This window comes from Dermacentor albipictus, chromosome 10 (assembly GCF_038994185.2).
Source record: "Dermacentor albipictus isolate Rhodes 1998 colony chromosome 10, USDA_Dalb.pri_finalv2, whole genome shotgun sequence".
NCBI lineage: Eukaryota > Metazoa > Arthropoda > Arachnida > Ixodida > Ixodidae > Dermacentor > Dermacentor albipictus.
The window spans coordinates 33,925,917-33,931,916 of record NC_091830.1 but is presented as its reverse complement, the minus strand read 5'-3'; positions in this window follow the sequence as shown (position 1 = coordinate 33,931,916).

Sequence of the window (6,000 nt, the reverse complement as noted above, 5' to 3'; positions counted from 1 at the left end):
TTATCGATGAGATAACCACAAGGTACTTATCTTGGGCTAAGCCAACTCCTCACCTAGATTACACAGGCACCAAAAACAGACAATTAGACGAAGAGATTAGCAAAGCGGAATTGAGAGCAGTTCTACAAAAACTTAATACTACATCCGCGCTGGGACTAGACGGAATAACAAACAAGACGATTCGAAATCTCGATGATGCCTCTGTAGACCAACTTACCAAGTATATAAACAAATGCTGGCAATTCGGTGCAATACCACAACAATGGAAAATGGCCCAGATTATTCTAATACCTAAACCAGGCAAGCGGTTACAGTTGGAGAACCTGAGACCGATTTCACTCACGTCCTGTGTGGGCAAACTCATGGAGCATGTTGTCCTTATGAGACTGACCAACTATCTCGAGGACAACGACATTCTCCCCCCTACAATGTTGGGCTTCCAGAGAAATTTGTCTACACGGGATGCAATGCTCCAACTTAAGCATCGAATTATAGATAACACAAGCCGGAAGACCAAAGCTATCCTAGGATTGGACCTAAAGAAAGCTTTTGACAGTGTTACCCACGGAACAATATTAAACAGAATAAATGAGCTAAGCCTAGACCAACGAGTATATACTTACATACAAAACTTCCTTACTAACAGAAAAGCAAACATTAAGATAGAAGCCTTAACTCTGAAGAACTACAAATCGTAAGAGCAGGTACGCCCGAAAGTTCCGTAATATCACCGATGCTGTTTAATCTGGCTCTGATCGGATTACCGCCAAAGCTACAGGAAATCGATGGCAGCAATCATACCATCTACGCTCATGATATCACCCTCTGGGTGAGCGATGGCAACGATAGACACGTTGAAAACACATTACAACATGCAATAGAAGCAGTTGAACAATACCCAGCAGGAACCGGACTCGCGTGTTCAGCAGAGAAATCTGAGCTCCTCATTTATATACCATCGCGACATGGCCGAAAACCACGCAACTACGAGGAACGAAACAATCCGGAAATTTACCTAACTACGGCGGATGGTACGCCCACACCCAAGGTTGACAAGATCAGAGTATTGTGGCTCATCATTGAAAGTAGCAGCTACAATGAAGACCATACGTAAATTAGACAATATAACATCTCAAATCATGCGGCTACTCAAACGAATAGCCAAAAAACATAGTGGAATTTATTTATTTATTTATAAATAAATAAATAATGAAAAGACAATCTGCTTAGACTAGTCCAAGCATTCGTACTGAGCAGAATAGTATATGTGGCATCGTACCTACGATGGTACTCGTCAGAATGATACAAATTAGGCTGCTTAATCAGAAAACTTTACAAGCAAGCTATCGGACTCTCCATTACCACCATCAACAATAGACTACTGCAGCTAGGTCTACACAATACACTGGGTGAGCTAATCAAGGCACAGCACACAGCACAGTATGAACGCCTGTCCAAACTAAAACAGATAGGCAAATATTGAGTCGCCTGGGTATAGGGTATCATATCCAACATGGCATCAAAGCAGATATACCCAGACACATCAGAGGCACGATAACCGTCCTTCCAATATCCAAGAATATGCATCCCACTCACTATCAGGGTAGGTGGGAAAGCAGAGCCTGCGATATACAGAAATTGGTAACAGCAAGGACACCACATTTGTAGACGCAGCTAGATACAGACACAAGCGCGCCTATACAGCAGTGGTGATAAATTGCGAGGGAAAATGCACGACAAGCGCTACAGTGAACACGCCACACGGATAAACCGCAGAGGAAATAGCCATCGCGTTAGCCACAGCACAAACGCAAGGGGATGTAATCATCAGTGGTTCCCAGACGGCAATACAAAACATCACCAACGGTCAAATCTCCCCAGAGGCACTACAACTTATAAAATCAGGTAATAACCCCGACAAAAGTGTGCATCTCGACCCCTGCTCACACACTACCAGATGGTAGCAATGAGGCAGCGCGCCGCATAGCTCGAGAGCTTACGGACCAAGCCTTGGTTAGCCGCGCCTCACCAACTACCGACGAGTGGGAGTGGGAAGATCGAATGACCAGATTTCACGAAATTGCACAACACCATAGATTGCAGAGGCGCACATTCCCGCTGCTTCACCCCAAATTAAGCAAAGAACAGTCTGTCAAATGGTGGCAGTTACAAACCAGATCCTATCCGAGTCGAGCTATCGTGTACCTAATACACCCGGATTTATACATGGCTGACAAGTGCAGACATTAATTGCGACTCTAGAGCCACCCTAGAGCATATCTGATAGGAATGTAAGGGTATAATACACAGTAACATTGGTGCAGCCTCAAACAGCAACAACCTCCACGCACGCTGGAAGTCTGCGTTGCTCAGCTCGGACCTGCAGCACCAACTCTCGGCCGTCCAGCGAGCCGAGGAAGCCGCCAAGGGCCAACAACACTTGGCCGACACCTAGGCGGGGTCGAGACCCACCCCAACATGCTTACAGAAAAACCAAGGATGAGCACAAAATGTAGAAGTTTAGAGCTTTTCTGCTGCATGTTACTCATCTAAATCTGTGAGGAAAGCATAACGAGGGCTAACATAGTTATTGCCTCCCTGTTTGTACATGTACAGCTGGTCATAAAATTCCCTATGGTGCTGAACATTTTCAATTATGACATTATGAGCTGTGCTCTCTACAACAAAGGCATGAAAATGCTCATCAAAATATCTTGTGTCAAGAATGGTGGCAAAAACAAACAACTTTAGGTTACAAACTGCAATCAGTGTCACTTTAGCAAACTCAGGAAGGTCATCATCTGGTACAAGCAAAGGTACGACAGCACCCACACTTATCGTCCTTCCAGAGACAGTAACAGAATCCGCACAGTGCACGTCTGCTGTATTCGGCCAGAGTTCTCGAAGTCTGTCTTTCAAGAGGTCAGGTAATAAGTCTGGCTCTAGTCTCTTGCTCCCTATGATGGTCAGTGATTCTTGAGGTTGTGTCAAAGCATACATAAGCTGCATTTGATGTCGACGACTCAGTGTTGTTGAAATGTTCTTGAAGTTGCGTACTTTCCTAGTGAGAGACTTAAAAAATTGGTGCTTTGCTTCAAAACGCATGCAGGACAGTTTAGAAAGAGGGCCATACAAAAGTAGAAAGCTGGGGTAATGAGTCAGATAGTGCATCTTTGGGATAATGCTGACATCTGCAAAAGTTTCCTTAAATGCACTGTAGAAGTCCTCAATAAGCACCTTCAAATAGGCAACAGAACCACGAGACACCTGTGGTGCAAGAACAATGTCCACTATAGCACGGAGTTCGAGGTATACTTGATACACAGGATTTCCTTCTGGGACACTGTCTCCGACAAGCAGAGAGAAAAAACGAAAAAATCAGAGCTTTTCAGCAGCTGACCCCTTGATGGTTGTTCTTCCAAACACTGCTGCACGTGACAGGGGTGGCAATCGAGACTTTTTGTCCCCTCCTCGAAGAGGAAATTCGGCAAGCCGCTCATTCAGCTGGTCTAGAGTTAGAAGCTGACTTGATACAATGTGCTGGATGACATGCTTCATGACAAATGGGATGACACCTTCATAAAGGTCATGCATAACGTCTGGAGGCAACCCTTGAGTCACATCAAAAGAATTAAGAGCACTTAGACAGCTTTCACCTGTAACACCATAGGTATTAGAGAGAGTTGGATCTTGCTTTATGAGTTGAATATGACGGGCATGCATTTCCTTTGTTCTAATAACAAAGTCATCCTCATGCCATTTGTCATTAATTTCATTTCTGGTTGCCATGCAATACCGGCAGATAGGGCCAGATGAAAAACATTCGCGGAAACCACCAATTTGGTGGCTTGATAAGTTGTCACCACTCACAAACAAAAGTGAGCCTTTCACAACTTCGCCGTTAAGCTCAATGCCATTTGCTTCTAGTTGCTGCAGATCTTTAAGAAGTGGTTCAAGAATTTTATGAAGAGTGAATTTGGTCACAAGGGATGTCCTTGCAAGCATTACAAGGTATGTATCATTCAGCTTTGACTGCGATTGTGGTGGAAGATTTAAGATTGTTAAGTACCCAGCCAGAAGTTTATGCTTTCCGCGTTTGCTTCCCAGGGGGTTACATATTTCAAAGTCATCAAAATAGAGCTGAATGGCCAATAATCTTTTTGTGCTGGCATTTCTAAATATGCTGTGTTCTTTAAAATAGCTGCCATCAGATATGTCTTGCAAGAGGGTTGAACATGATTCTTTGAATTCTCCAAAAAGCTTGCGCACCCCAGCAACCGCTTTTATAGTTTCTAGGATCGGAACATATTCAAAGCACTCATCTTGGCAATCTGAAAGATACATGGCTTTAGGAGACACAAAAGGAAATACACTTTTCCAATAGTTCTCCCGTCCAGATTTCGTCGCAAGATGCTCAAGCCTTGTGATTTCCACTGAATTACATGTTGCTTTGAACTCTGTAATGAAGTGGAGCAAATCATTGGCAATTTCATTAGTCGTGCTTTCCGGTAATTGTCTCCCCTCTTGCCACTTCAACAGCAGAGAGGACAAATGCATTGCACATTGATCACTGGTGTCAAGCACCACAGTATTGCTGCTACATCCCTGTTCAGGCTCTTCATCACTGGACACACTGAAGGAGTCCTCGATCGCACCATGTGCACTGTTGAAGTGTACTGGCTCCACAGGGGTCTCACTGGTACTTGTCAGGAACAAATGGTTGTGGTGTTGCCTGACATGCTTCCGGAAGGTGCTATACGGTCTGTAAGTCTTGACACACCCTTCCAGATTGCAATGCCAGTTACTCTCTGTGCCATGCCATGTGCAGAAGTGCCTGAAAAGGGTAGCTAAAGAACACATTCTTTGGTGGCACCGGGGACAAGCATATGCATTCGTCGAGTCCATCTGGAATAGCAAAGTACATTATTGAGAAAGAATGTAGTAATACATAGCTATAACAACTAGACAGAATGCGAAAGCTCCAGTGGTACCTGAATATCACCATTTACACTGTTAAACATCTTGCAATCACAGGAAGTTATCATTTGTATTTATTAATTCATAATTTAATAATTCAATAAATAGACAAACAGCCCATGCATTGTGCGTTATGAAATACAGTTATCTTAACACTTGTATGCTGGTTTCATCCATCAGTTGGGAAAGAACATAGCATGTGATAGAATGCCTGATGCAAACAGGACAATATGGTTTCAGCAAAAAAGTTTTTGAAGTACTTGTGTGCTTGATAGCAACCCACCCAGTCAAAACAAAACCATTGAGTTCAATGGAATCTTTCAATAGGAGGTAATAGATTCCAATTGGACCCAATGAAGTCACTGTATGAGTAATACCATGACCCCAAAAAATATTTGATAATAGTAATAAGCATAATCGTAATGTATAACTTAAGTAAAAGATCTTTATATTCTTGTGTGATCAATGGGTGAGAACCGTTTAGCTTTTTGTGAAGCTAAAAATTTCCTTTGGAACTACCGACTTGTTTTGAACTACTGGCACGACTTCGTCAACCGATTTTTGCTTGTATTTTATGTGTCTTACCACTTACACCAGTCTATTCTGAGGACCCTTCTTCGTCTACCACCCTGACAGCAGTCATCAGCTCTGACTTGAATCCTGCGCAGACGCAACAGCTGCTTGATTTGTTGAAAAAAAAACACGCTACTTCTTTTGACGTCTATTCGTTGATCTTGGGCCAAGCAACCGTTGCAGAGCATTGCATTCTGACAGATGACACATCCATCGTGTGGCGCCGCCCATACCGTGTGTCTCTAGCTGAGCAGAAAATCATTGACAATGTCGCCGGCATGCTGGCGTGGCATATATAGACCTGATGGAGGTCTCCCACAATGAAGGGATGCACTATGGGCATACTTCTCATTGAACAGAGCTGCCACTGTGTGTTCATGATTGAGTGGGCTTCCAAATCTGTGTGATATATCAAGGTTAAGATACATCTGTGGTTTTACTTTTTTTTCT